This window comes from Varroa destructor, unplaced genomic scaffold (genome assembly GCF_002443255.2).
Source record: "Varroa destructor unplaced genomic scaffold, Vdes_3.0 BEIS01000001.1, whole genome shotgun sequence".
NCBI classification, from domain to species: Eukaryota; Metazoa; Arthropoda; class Arachnida; order Mesostigmata; family Varroidae; genus Varroa; species Varroa destructor.
The window spans coordinates 6,600,287-6,615,465 of NW_019211454.1; the positions used below are offsets into that span (position 1 = coordinate 6,600,287).

Below are 15,179 nucleotides of genomic sequence, written 5' to 3' on the forward strand. Positions count from 1 at the left end.
ACGTAATCAAAAGTGATGGCAGGCGAGTGGGCGGGTGTGTCCCCGGTCGCCAAAAACTAGTACACTTCCCTGTTAAACAAGAACAAGACTACTACCGCAACTACTACTATCACAAGCGTCCCAGTCAGCCAGTGAGTCTGCTAGCCAGCCCTACGAGAAGCACGAGCAGAGCTGCTGCTGCTCCTGTAGTTGATTGATGCACTTACGAATGCCCCATACGGCACCAGGCAGGTAGGACCCAGCTGTCAGGGTTGCGTGGCGGTGACTGCGGTTGTGGCAGCACCCCTTCACGTCCACCTTTGCTGCTTTTACCCCCCCCCCCCCCTCAAACACACACACACACACAGACACTCGTCGCCTTAGATGCGGGATACAGGGAACATTGCAATTCGTCTAGAAGACACCAGCAAGCCCACAGTGGACAAAAGCCATCTACTCTCATCGATCTTCCCCTTGCACCTTCCCTGCAAATAGAGAAAGAAGGCGGGAAAGTAGAGAAGAAAAAGTCGTACAGAGCAAGAGAAGAACTAAACAAGGAGGCTGTAACTTCGATACGTAGGAGAGCCAGATACTCGATTATCCGTAGTATACTGCCATACAATGGCTGTACTTTTAAAGCTTTTGATACGTTCAAAAGCTATGCAAGTTCGATTTGAAAGTAAACCAAGCCCAAAAGCGTTCTCTGTTTAACCATACGTATCTCGTACGGAGTATGCCGAGATACACGCTTCTTTACCTGGGGTTTTGTCAGAAGTGTGCAAGTCCATCTGCTCTATGTCGAGCCTTGTACTCGACAAAAGTAGACCATCTGAGGGGTCTCGCGATGTTGGCTTACCAAAAGGCCCTTTTTTTTCAGCTGCGTGTCAAATAAAAGGAGAGAGTAGAAACGAAAGAAGGTCAGAGAAGACGAAGAGCCACCGACCTTATTCAACTCCGAGATGCTCTGTCCTCGTCCCGTATGCATTTTTAAGAAGTGAATTTCAATGCGTTTTCGGTGCTCAGGAGACGAACAAAACACACTGGCCGTGCTGAGCGACAGAGGAGCGCGCTAAAGAGTGACGTCTCTTTATCTCTTTAGATTAGACGAAGTGAATACCGTGAGCCGCAGTCACTCGTTTTGGGTGGCTTATTTACCTTACCATCGGGTTATTCTTGTCATTGCTTCGCAGAAAAACTTCATGCCCTTACAAAAACAGAAAGGGCCGCCAGAAGGCACACGAACCTGCAGATGTGTCTTTCAGCTTGTGGGATGTCTGCGCTTTCCGCTGGTGCCACTCTGTAGAATCTTGTAAGGCCACCCTTCTCGACAGTGAAGCCGACCCCTTTGCGTTGCCTGAAGGTACTTTCCGCCAGTCACTTCACTAGCATGCACCTTAGGCAACTGTGTGGAACATATCGAAGCCCTTTTCTTCGTCCATACGTTGAATAGACATTCCCACCTATCTCTTTTATGTCTTGAAAAATGTTCAAAACGTCGTCTGCATCTGTCGGGATTTCCAAATCCGGAATATTTACCAAGCCCTCCAGCTACATATGCTTTGCACACAGAGCCGCAAGCGTCACCGCAAACTGCTCCAAATCAATGTCTTCGAGAGGGAAGCAGAAGGCTTGACCGTATTATAGAAGCCATCCCTCGCGATGCTCAGGTAGGTTTTAAATACTTGCGATAGAAGTCAGCACAGGCGACTAGACTGGCTAGTGAAAACCATTGAATTAGGGATACAATTTGGATTGGACATTACAGCAATAAACATGTGGAAGGCCTTTTTCAAGGCCCCGTTTTAGAACTGCACACTCGAACGAAATCGTAGGCATGAGCTTTGCAGGAACAATTTTCGATATGATGACCTACATTGACGACACTTAGTGTGAACCCTTTACAACACTCAGGGTAACCACTTCTATCGCACCTGCCGATTCTAAGCAGCAAGTCATGAATCTAATCGTTCTCAGAGTTTTGTCCTGTGTCAGGCTAACTATTGGTCTTACACGTGGTCGTATGCACGGTTGTATTTCAAGACGATCGGCGTTTCGAAATTCATAGCCGCGATGTGGCTTGTGCAAAGCGACTATCATTGTGCTGATGCCATCTTCCAGCACAGTTAGTGTCAGACACGCACACGTACCATGGTCGTCCCTTATTCCCAATTTAGTCGCCAGAGACCATGGGACATGTGTATGCGCTCTTCCTTAATGGTGCTTTAACAGCTTTTATGGGGGCGTCGTTTGATCAGTATATGCTTAGTTAACGTAAATATATAATTTTGTATCGAACTGCCTTTTCTATGAGGTTGAATGGGTCACGCGGGAACATGGGAAAAAGCGGCGGGAAGTGACCAAAACAGCTGACACTTCAGCAACGGTAGGAGCAAACTGGGTGCCGCTAGCAGGGAACGGACCTTGTTACACTGTTGTATATATGGGCTGGCACGTGTAGTTTTCCATTATCGCAGTACCCACACCGGCAGTGTTTCCACACAGAGTTTCACACGTTCGCATGATAACATTCAAAAATAATTTATGACGGCTGTGAACGACAGACAATAATTAATAGTCATAGGGATGTACTAATAATTGCACCGCTATTTTTCTCATTATAAAAATAAAAAGAACAATCTTATAATACTTTTCCACTGGTACGCAAAACATCACGACGAAACGACATAACTATTAAGTAATAAATAAATAATAACTAAGATAAACTAATTGTTTTACGCGATTGTCACCGTCCGTCAGCCGTCGTTAGTATCAATTAATTAGCTCTCCATATACAAATATATATATGTTATAGTGCAACAAAGGCGAACTCGTTATAGAGGTTATGATCAATGTAGATGCGTGCCCGGGTGTTCGAACGTATTTCCTCTATATTGTACGCAGTATTCGGTTACCAAAGCGCTCCGCGAGTAGCTGTGCGTCAGGACACTTAGGCTGTACAACAAATATAGATAGCACATACGTGTACTCTGGCTCTATTTATATTATGGATAACAGTGATCGAAGTCTAGCCTATCGTTCGAAAGTCATTATATTTATTATAGTATGGGTAACTGCGTAGTCATATCACTAGCTATATAATCGTCTGAATCGGTACGGTGTTTAGCTGAACTAATAAACTAATCAATGTGATTACATATAACTTTATCTAAATAAAGATTACTGGCTCCTATCCTACGTACTCGGAACGTATGAGGCAAACCAGTGTGCGGGGAGCCAACACGCTGTCTCAGCTGATGAATCTGCTACGATTAGGCTGACAGCCTGACATTCATCATATACCTATATGCCGAAAGCCGACAAGCGTTTATCAGTTATCTCGCGGACGACAAAAATTATCTCTATGTATTAGCAGACTGTTAATGATACATGGTGAGCCATTGCCCCCTGTTGTGGTAGTAGCAGCAGCTGGTACTAAAAAATAACGACACCGGCCGAGAAATGCCGTACATGACAGGCTTAATTTTCACTTAAATTTCTTGACGTGTCTGTTCCATAGCAGTACAGACGTATGCGATAGCAAGACGCATTGTACTAACTTCCCAAGATAACCAGAATAAACATCATTGTGCCCTTATAATCTGTGATTAAGCTTTAAGTCAGAATTAAAAAATTGTTTTCTTTTGTTTTTTTTTTTTTATTAATAACTTGATACCGTTGTACATTAATTTAGATCAAGTTCCCTTACCCGAAACGCTTACACAGTGTATACTACAATGTGTTTGAGTTTTAAATGATGATACACTTTAACAATCGCCTTTTTACAGTACGAACTTTTCCATGTAAAACACAGCCTAAGTATTATAGCATAGTCGTTTGACTAAAAAGTTATTACAAGAATAGTTCTAACAATGCAGATGTTTGCATGATTCCTATAAAAAAACAATTGTTATTTTATTTATTAACAGGTTTTTCTTATTTCTGGCCATTTTATTTATATATGATAAGAGTGTTCTGCATAGGTGAGGGATGCATGGCAACTGAATAGAACATCCCTGCATCGTCCAACCACGTAAGCATATACAATAGTAGATTTGTTCGGGACGTCCCGTTCTTTTAATGATGAATCTCACTTTGTTGTTAGCAAGTACGTACTACATTATGTAGAATATTTCAAAGCAAATTGAATATGCCTATTTTATACTGTCACAAATCAGTCGAGAAGAACAAGGCTGCACCACGCCTTCGTTCAAATGTTTGTATGTCTCCAATTATGCCACAATCCGGGAAGGTAAATGAGGAAGCGGTATGGTATTCACGTAGTTTCAGAGAAATGAAATCAGTCTCGATATCTACATACGAATCAAACCTTAACGAAAAAAACAAAATCGACTTGTCATCGAAGGCAACCTTATTCAACGATTTTTTTTAACTATCGCCAATTGCATATGACCCCATTTTTCAGTCGACACTTTCATCGTCTAAGCCCGATTGTGTCTATGAACTTAACAGCGGATTACCATAGCTGTAGATCGATTTATAACTAAATACCGCTTGCCACACACTTTGTTGTCCTGAATCGATGTCGCGAGCTTTGTCCTAATACATAGTCGCAATCTATTCTTCACTATACACTTTACGGTATCAATATAGAGATGAAATCGAGCTTTTCCCCTACACTGAGTAATCAGTTTTTTAACAGTTTTTTTAACGCCACACGGTGGAAGCTGCGAATTCGACCCTGAAAAACGGATCGTCGACGTTTTACATAGTCTCTTCCTGCTCACAGAGTCGAAGATTAGTGTCATGAACCCATACGGGTGGGATGTTACGCGTTTTTTTGTCGTTCATAGGCACGTCCGGGCATGTTACACCTATGAGGATATTGTCATTCGCAGAGGAAAATGTTGGCAGATCTTTAAGAATCAAAGAATATTGTTGGTGGTCAAGTGGCCTTCACATGTTGTGCGACATGTTGAGAATTTGGCGCTCAACATTCGAAACAAGTATCGCATTGTTAGCAATTAGGAATTCTATCACTAATGGCAGTCGTGGGCATAGAACGCTTGTTGGCTGGGTCCGGCGGTCTGTATTGAGACGATCCCTGGAAAGCAGTAGAATGTGAAAATAGGTTTCATCACCTGAGAACGCTGAAAGATGTATTCAGGCACGCCAACATAGTCTTGAAGAATTAGCAAGCACAAGTTTGAGACTGTAGCTTCATTTTAAATTAAAGCCCTCTATCTGATTTAATACAGTAACTTCGAACTTTTGTTATGACTATATATGATATAGCATCTAACCACGGGAGAGCGGTTTTAATCTGCATCATTTTCAAGTTTTCACATAAACGATTTGCCTTTTTCGGACTATTACACAGCAGCGAGAAAGGTAACCTACAGTGGTAAGTACTTTTTAATGGGGTATGTTATACATGACGTCATTATGGGGTGTAAGCAAAGCACGCCGTCGTAGTTCGCGCTCCTCTATTCAGTTTAACGTTGGGCAGCATGCCCGATTCTAAACACAAATTATAATTCGAAGCCCAACATATCATTGGAAAGTATCTACAGCAAAGATAATTGTGCCAAAGAACGGAGTTAGAAATTATCTCGCTGCTTGGGCGAGTAAGGGAGCAAAAGTGGAAGCGGCTTCTCACGCCTTGTGTTCCAGTTTGGCGCACTTTATCACAGACCAAGCTACAAAACTGGAGGAAATTCCTAGCAGTTGCTGTACGTCCAGCCAACTCGTATAACGCTACAATGAGTCGCAAGCAAGATCTCATATTTTTGGTCAAATAATAAAATCCCGTTTCCCGCCTTGAGTACCAGTAGAATAAGGGGCACCCAAGTGAACACTTTTAAGCATCGCGCCAACACAGGTAAGCTGACGCCCTAACAATTTACTTCAACAGGGCAATATTTAATTTTACGTCTCGATTGAGAACAAGTAAAATTCTGCCTCCTAATGTAAATGCCTCCTAAAAAAATCGTTTAGCAGTGATGTTCAGAATCAGCCTTGTCACATACAAAAGCAGTATTTCGGGAATTAGCATCTGAGGGCGCAGCTTATTTCACTCTAGTTCAGTCGGCGGTCTAAAGTTAAAGTGAAAGCCTTCAATGTGTCACATAGTTGGTACCTTTTCAGTGTCGTATATTAAAACATGAATCAATAAAGTCTACTGACCGTAAGAATTGTTCGAACTCTACTTCTGCGTCCCTAGGCGGAGCTACAAGAATCGACGTACCGAAAAAGCACAGCGATTGTTCCTGAACGCAGATAATGATTTATATTCGAATGTGGTACTTTGAACGATATAAGTAGTACAGCGATGTTCTTGATGTAAACATTAGTACGTAATCCAGTAAAAACTAAACACTGACAAAGAAGAGAAAGCCAGCCAGATTCGGGCTGTGCACGTAATCAACTGAGAACATGAAACTGATTTGACTCCATCATGCAATTGCTATTGATAGCGTGTCTGGTTGCTAGCCCTATTTAGGTTCCATCAACGGCGATTGGCCGTTCCTCAAGAGAGACTGAGGAAATCAGGTCGATCGATGGGCACTAGGTACAATAAGATAACTACAAACGTGTCAATGACTTCCGTGATAAAGTGCTGTAACATTGCCACAATGCGAACTCTCGTGAACGTGAACGTGAACACGTGAGCTACTTTATCTGTCTTCGAGCGTAGCCGTGTAATGCTTGACTGTAGTAATACTTAAGTGTTGCACCTAGGTTTCTTTCGCCACCGATTTTTTCTGGAACAGTTAATACTCAAAATGTTTGTTCCTGTTTCATCATTTGGGACGCCTGAGTCCGAACAGCTACCGTTATACACCATCATCTTCCGATCATGCACTTTCCGGTCCTTTTTGTTAGATGAGAAACACGCACCCCGTTTTAAATTTGCTACGCAAAGTTGTAATTTTACTGTAAGAACGTACTAAATTATGCTTTCGGTCATACCGAAACTAATAAAACAATCGGAAGCTTCTTGCTACTGGCAAAAGCTAGCGAATGAATCAGCGCGTTCGCGGAAAGCATGAGGGTCTTGATAAGAGTTTCTGACTCCGGCATGTAATGATTACCTCATGCCCATCCGCTACATACTCACCCGTTCCTTCAGCCCCAGTTTACAATGCGCTGCCATGCTGTTGCGAACAGCTGCTTGTTACTAGTATCCGCAGAGCGGAACCACTTCCCGTTCTGTCCGATTGCCAGGAAGTTGTGCAGCGTTACCCGGTCAGGTCGGACGAAAACGCAGGGTTGTCTAGAGAAGCGTGCGTACGTCGCGTGCAAAAAAAGCTGTCTTGTAAGTGGGAGAGCCGCGTTCCTCTAAAAAGCCTTTGAGGACTCGAGTCCTGCTGAAAAAAGAAGAAGCCCTCCGCAGCCGGAACCAAAGAACGACCTTCCCCAGTTCCTTTGCTGCCATTGGACGAAATGGGTGATGAAAAAGGAACATACACAATATTGTTCATAAACTGCTATGTTTGAGCTAAGCTCTTTGTGAGCAATAAAGTTGCATGCGATAAAGACACATTAATGCTCTTCATGCGTTACCCATCTCCATTTATGCGCACTATAAATGCATATACATATATATACGCCAGCGTTCGGGCAATATGCCATATGGAAACAGACTCGTGTAACTACTTTGTTTTGACGTCAACTACTGGAAAAACAAACAGGTCTAGACTGTTTAGAATAAACTTTATAGAACAATAAAGCATAGGTTTTAGCAGTAAGTTAAAAGTATCTTCGAAATTTAAGTCTTTTTTCAACATTTTTATATGCATGCAGTTTTCAAGTAACCATACGTCTGTCGATCAGACAACTACAAGAAGGGTAAAGAGTTATGTGCAATTTTATCTACTTATGACGAATTGGATCAGATGCGTGTAGTGGATCAGAGCAAATAAGCTCGGCTTTATACCGGTGATGAAGAACTCTATTCTACGAGTTCTAGCGGCTCTTTTGTCAGACATCAGAGCTACCTTTAGCGGAACGAGTCTGACTCGCTAATCGTCTATATTACACTTTGGGTCGTGGGTCTGCCATAGGGTCTCGAATCCTGGAGTTATATCGACCTTCGGACTTAGTTTATCAGCCTTGCTAGACACGACGAACGTACTATATTAAAAAAAAAAAAAAAAAAATTAAATAGCATTAAAATGTTTGACACTAAAGGACCTTAATTATCATTGGTGATAGTACATGAATTTCGCCAAAAGTCGCTTTGGTCCCATTGCGTCCTCACTTACTGAAAATTTTTACCAAGTCTCGATCTAGGTAGGCCTGCGTCAAAAGTTCGTTTGCATTCGTGCGAGACATCGCCCAAGTTACCTAACTACCTAATCTAGCTAAAAATCCTAGACAATGGGCTCTACCAGGAAAAAGTTCGATTTGCTTCGATCCGCATGGAGAATCGCGCTTCCGCCCGATCAAAATAATTGCCCGATATTTAAAGCATACACAGTAAACGCTTGAAATACAAGGAAACATAAAAAAAAATCGCTGCTTAAAGAGAACAGTCTTAGCGTACACGTGGTACGCCCTACACACGAGCTTATGCATCTGCTGCAACATCTCTATCATGCTGAATCTGTTTAGTCTCGGCCAAAGAGCAGAAAAAAAAGAACGCATAAACTATGAGGGCACCCTGCTGATCTCATCAACGAAAGATGTGTCTTCGGTATTTTTGCGCGCGGTCTGAATTCGCTATCGACGTCGGTTGTAGCTTCAACTTTATATGATTTGAAGCTTCCCTAGTTTTATTGGATTTACATATGGACTACTTCCCAAAATCTGCTTGTTCTCGAGTAATAAAGTTGCGAGTTTACCACGATGGATGCCATACGATGATGCACCGTCTACAGAATCCATACTGCCACCAATTAACTGAACAACGCTTACAAGAATCGTTTCATGCAGAGCTAATGATTCAATTGAATCCAAGTACGAGAAGACGTTCAGTGTGGCGCGAAAGGCGAACCATTAGAATTAGTTACTGTATCGCGACGAATGGCCGCTCTGAAGGATAATGGATGCCAAGTTCTTGATAGAATGACAGAAAAACTTTTACGTCACCTTGTTTAATGGGCATGCAGTCAGATTTGTTTCCGGTAAGGAAATTACGATTGTCGTGGAAACGGTTGGTAACACCGTTCAATCGGTAAAGCAGAGTAGCGCCTCTTTGCTGCCGGCTATCGTGAAAAGTTTATTTATTGCCGGTGACAATAGAGCAATTCTCTAACAAAATAAAACGTGATGTTTTTACGAGGGTCGTCTGTAGGGAGGATAGCGAACGATTGCATTTCTGTGTTTATATCGGCGCAGTCATTATCTATTCGGTAAAACCTTACTCAATTGTGATATAGACCGGGGAAATAATCAATAACTTCGTACCAGGTTCTAGTGAGAATTTGGAAATTTGCACGTTATGCAATTTCAGTGTTGCGTTTAATACAGTTCGCTGAAGCGCCTCGGTCACCGATCGTCGTTCTCTCAGACCACGTTGATCTGTATGTAGGAATTATATGCCTAACATATTTTTTAGAGGTTATCCACTAGAAAAAACTATCCATAGATTAAAAAGGTGATCTCATACAGCTTTTGGTGCTTGGGGTGTACCAGCGGCTCGAAGATTTGACGTGTTGGATCTTGTAAAACCTTCCGCTACTTTACGTAGTTCCATTGGAATATGTTTTGTGTTACATTCTCTGAATCATGATTTATATCATAAACGTAGTTTCAAACAACTAAAAATATGTATCGATCCGTCGTAGAGTTCCAGCCTCACTGCGTACAGATGACGTCCGCGATGCGTGAGAAGTCGCATTAGAGAAACGGCATTTTGAGCTGTACAACAAGATGACCGACGCATCCCATATAAAGTACATCTACAACACATGCAGGTACGAAAAGATCGCGCTTGCGTTATGCACACGTCGCTGAAGATAGTGAGGTTAGAGGTAATGAGTACGGGTCAACTAGACCTTTCCTATAGCATTCGCAGAGGTTCCGCGATAGGAAAATGCCTCCGTTTTTTCTAGTCGTTCGAGAGGGACCCGTACAATAGGCATTTTCTATAATGCAACAAGTGTGCATAGCTTGAATGCGGTTTGATATACAGAATCGCCCAAAAGTCACTCGTAAATAACCAGGTAGGTTTTTTTCGAACCATCAACACGTTTTTACCCGCAATAAGCACACGATATTGCGGGTCTTTAACTGAGCCTGCCTGGACCCCTACCAGCCAAAAAAAGCAGAAGGAAAAAACAGGCTTATCAAGTAAAGAGGCCACGTCCGTAGACGCAGGCCTGAAGAAGTAAAACGCACGGAACAAGGCAGAATTGGAGACGAAAATGTGCCATGTTAGCCCCAAAAGCTTCTGCTGAGAAATCTCTTAAGATCGTTTGCACCTTCCTAACATAGTAACGATCAAGGTGACGCATCAAGGGTCAGTATTGTATTTTAGATACAGATGTTCAGGCTAGACGAGTTCATTAATATATATGTTTTTTTCGTTGTAATCATATGTCGAAGACGATTCGATACCAAATGCCTGCACGACCGACACCTTTTGTCGGTTTTGAAGGTAATCCTTACGCTAGGTGCAACGGCCAAAAGGCAACGTTATCATTAACTAACTGGCACATGCACCTCGTTACTGCACAAATTTTTCCTAAGCAACAATTTGAAAAACTGAATTTTAATTTTGGGAAAAAATTTTATGCCAACGACAGTACAAACGCTTGTTTTCTGTATAACAGATGGTTGGTTTTTATATGTATCGGCTATCTATATTGAAATGAGTATGTTAGCTTATATAACATAACAATTATAAAAAATATAATAATACACTATTACTATTATATGCGTAAAATTCCATAGCATGTAATTATAGAATAATACCCCGGTACGTCTTGCTGTGAACTAATACAATCAACGTGTATAATCCCCATTGTTTGCTGCCTACAGTGGAAACGGTGCTGTCCATTTATGTCGGGCTAGAAATACACCACGACCGCTAACGTGAAATCTTTGCCCCTGTTTTATTTTTATAGTACTGTAACAACACCTTAGTATATGTGCGAAGCTTAGTCGGGGATTTCGCATCTTATTCGACGCTGTCTATATCCATTCGTTGCATGGGTTTTGTGCTATATTCAAAGCTGCTAGCGTTCGTTCGCCGTGCCAAGAGCAAGATGTCTCGCTCGGATATCCGGCAACATCCCTGGATAAGGTAAGCTTGACTAAAACGTCAACCATGTGTACTTGCCTGGAAGATACTAGGAGGGAATTGTAGGACAAGAGCAAAGCTTATGCCTTACGTTTTTTTCCTCCTCAATGCCTTCTAGCTGTCCTTACTTGGCTTTCAGCCTTGGCTTCTGCAAAAAGCAAAAAGACAGATCGTATCTTCCACACCTGTTGTCGACAGGCGTTCTTGTTTCTCCGCTCGGCTGACGGACCCCCTGGTCTGTTCGATCTCAGAACCAGACTTGATGATTTGATGAACTTAACGCTCCTGCAGTCCCTTTGAAGGACTCGTGAATTATGGCGCAGCAATTTTTTGAGGCCACACCATTCACAGCCTTAACTCCTTCGACACGGTTTATATAATGCCCAATGCTTCTTGTATCGATTCTCTACCAATCGAACGCATCCGCCTAATATAACGTTGTCCAATTGACGACATTGCATTGACAGAAACCCCTTATGCCGACCGGAGAAAATGTTGTTGCCTAAAACTCAAACGGCAGTCAGTTATGTTATCAATATTTGCTAGGACTTAACTTTTACCGAGCAGTCGATGGTGTTGTCGTTTAAAACAAAACATTGAGTTTCTGTTCCGCACCGCGTATTTATAGCGCTTGACGGAGACAAAAGTAAAGACCCTGAGGAGTTTTACAATAGAAACAGTGATAAGAGACATACATAGGAAATCTGATTTATATATGGTAAAAAATATTTTTTACGTTTTTTTTTTCTGGTGTCGTTGCTGTGTCAGAGTTAATTGTAACAAACGCGACGAAAAAATTCACATGGTTGATTACAGCAAGGGATGCCATATGCTGCGTATAATAAACAATGGCATTCTCTCTGGGAATAGAACTGACGTAAGGGAATTTAAAAAAAAAAACAAAACAAAACAAAACAAAAGAAGCCTTTATCGTACGTCTATTGGACATGTATGTGTAACGGCGGATTTGTCTAATGACCACTAGTCGTCACCTGCGGGTAAATAGTCTACTAGCACAGAAGTCGTACCGTTTAACTGATAAGCAGATTTCAAATGAACACTCACCGTTTACTGTGGCCAAGTGAACCAACGAAACACGGAGTGTGTTGGTTGCGTCGCTTTTTCTATTTCCATCTGTCTGTTTCTCGTTTGAGGAACAGGCAAAATGCTAAAAACCGGCATAGCTACCCTCGTCCGTCCACTATCCATCGTGTATTCTTCGTCCGCCCCAGCCATCACAGACAGATGCTGGTCGTTATCCATTAATGACGGACAAGTGAAGACCATGTGAAAAAATTGCATACATAGAAGTGAAACGGTTTTTGCCAATTGCTGGAACGATGACGTAAGGCCAGTGGCAAGCAAAGCTGGTTAGGACGGCAGGCCAGATACGTCATGCTGTTGCACCACCATTTGAATTTGTGACCAGATGAGATATCACCATTTCGATGACCAGTTGACACGAGAAAGCACAGCTGTGACCATTCGTAGCACCAAAATGGTGTCACAGCTGAGACCGCAAAAAGGTATCAGTGAAAATGGTGTCTAAGGAAAATGAAATAAGTAGGCAAAGTCCGTTCCGAAGAAACGTCGCTGAGCGTTTCGTCTGCTTATCTTATATATTTTTTTTTTATTATGTTTTATTCAAAAAGGCAGGCCACGAGGCAGTATAATAGAGTATGTTGTAATATGTAGTTAGATAGGTGTGTATTGTAATAAATAGTATGTAAGAAAAATGTTTCAGCTTGAGAAATGCATCGTGTAAGATTAGATTAAAATCCAACAATAAATAAATAAACGCACAAATAAAACTGTAACGAAGCTCTTAAAAAATTAATAGAAATGTTCTAGAATAGAAGCAGACAAGAGCCAGCGGCTTTACAGGTTCTGTATAAAAAAGGATGCCACCTCGCATAGGTCATACCATGGGCCTGATCTTAGCATAATCTGCCTCAAGAAAACTAAAACCTATTCTTAAATAGCTTTAGGTTCAAGAGGCTCGATTGATAATAGATGAACGAAATAATTATTCTATCCGAAATAGATAGGATACTTATTTTTAGCCTCTATCACAAATACCTTTTGATACACTTCTATAATTATAAGCAAAATCATACTTATTTTTATTAAGATAGATATAATAAAATTGAAATAAGAATAATAAAAAAGGCAGAAAAAGACAATAAAATAAAACATATCATATTTAAATTTTCAACTGATGTAAGGTAATCTCGCCATGATCATCTTCGGAGTATATAATAATAATAATCGTATTCCCACGTAAAAATGAAATTTTGTAGCGTGTTTTCATTTTTCTTGCCTTTGACTCCATATCAGGTGGTTGTGTCGTATTTTGAATAATCTCATGAAGTAACGAAAAAAAAAAATCCAATTACTGACAATGTCGTGGTACCATGGATCTTAAATTACGATTAGGTGATTTATATTTATTATTTTTAGCAGCGTTGGTCTCGTTTGTGGTCGTTACATGAACACTTAAGATTTAACAAGCTTCATAGCTTCTTTAACTTAAACCAACAACATTACGGCAATGTATAGATAATCAGAGACAGATGAAGACAAACTCTAAAAAGACAAAGCTTTCCTTCAAGACAGGGGAGACAACAATGATATTAGATCCATTTGCGGGCCAATGGAACATCGAATTCCCAAGATCTAAGTCGACCCTTTCGCGCCCCTCTCTGTCAAGGGTCTTCCCAATAAGAACAACTCAGTCGAGCGTAACGGCCAACGGGTCAAGAACTCTCACGAGATTTAGATGCCAAACTACGCCAATAGTACCATAGCTGCTGCTACAGCGATCTGTTAATCTTGAAAAACGTGGCGTTTCGTTCTTCTTACGCGATGAGGTATCAGCCGAGAATGATTGCCCGAATGAGCGTGCTCAAACGTCCCAAACTTGTCATGTGTGCTGAATAAGTGGAAAAAATCTTTGCGTATCTATATGAATATATTTGGAACTAAGCCAGTTGAAATCTGGACGTTCATTGAGGACGTGTAATTGTTTGAATGCTATAGCTCATGCTTATACTTGAAAAATCACCGAGTTCAACAATGCTTTATCCACGCGGATTGTTATCATAATAGACCTGATGTCATGTTACGGAATGAAACCCTGGACTATTTCATACGTTTGTAATAGTTGCAGTTTTGTGTATTCAATGACCCAGCGCTGGGTGTAATAGGGCCACTAGCATCTTTGTGATATCGTATAACTGAAACGCTGTTTTTCTCTACTACCGTGCCAGAACTGATAGTATACCCGACTGAGTCGGGGAGTGATCACTGGTTAGAAAAAATTTCGGCCATATAGGCCAATATACATCTAATTAAATGCGCTGTTACTTGATTACAACAGGAATAGCGCTTGCCTGCCTCCGATATGTATATACCCCAAACACAGTTTGTATAACGATGCGCCGATCTCTATCGTATAGTTTCTTTCCCCATCTGCGGCTAGATGAGAGACGCAAACGATCCGCAATTCGATGACAACTGCGACAAACCGCTTCCGTGTCAAGCCATTTGACCGAATACTTCGGGCCTAATCATCGGCAGTGTTTCTGTGGGTTAGTCACAAGCGGGTTGCTAGGGCCTGGGCAGCCAGACCGCTTGCCGCGTCAAGATCTATCTGCTCGGGCCACTCAGAAAGTTCTTGTCTCAAATAATTTCATTGAATATGCTCGCACTGGAAACTGGCGGGATAGAGCGACTATCTAGCTAACCACTCCAGTGGTGATTGCCGCGAGAGCCGTCCATGGTGGCTCCTGGCTCGATTGCCTCCGGCAAACGGTCGACCAAAAAGGGAAGGGAGCTAAGTCGTGTGGGACGGCGGCGAGGCGTGGTAATAAACTAAAAAATACCTGCTTCTCTCTCCTCTTCGTCTTTCGTCGTCCATTTATTTGTCCATTCTCATAAGCGGCGCTGTCTTCAACTCCCGTTGTTGCCTCTTTTGCCCTTTTCCACGGGTTCT

The 15,179-nt window shown here is 41.8% G+C and overlaps 1 protein-coding gene and 1 long non-coding RNA gene across 3 annotated transcripts in view; one reads left to right on the forward strand and one right to left on the reverse strand.

Annotated features, from left to right (window-relative positions):
• Positions 1-15,179, forward strand: part of LOC111242808 (uncharacterized) — a 403,678-nt gene that overhangs the window by 107,745 nt on the left and 280,754 nt on the right. The gene's annotated exons all lie outside the window — the stretch shown is intronic.
• Positions 3,341-15,179, reverse strand: part of LOC111243137 (uncharacterized) — a 48,956-nt gene continuing 37,117 nt past the window's right edge. Inside the window, exons 2-3 of one of the 2 annotated variants that reach the window (XR_015317582.1) lie at positions 7,058-8,073; positions 3,341-5,041 (exon numbers count right to left, since the gene is read on the reverse strand). This is a non-coding gene — a long non-coding RNA (uncharacterized LOC111243137). The remainder of the gene's footprint in view (positions 5,042-7,057; positions 8,074-15,179) is intronic. The other variant, XR_002670330.2, reaches the window with a different exon arrangement.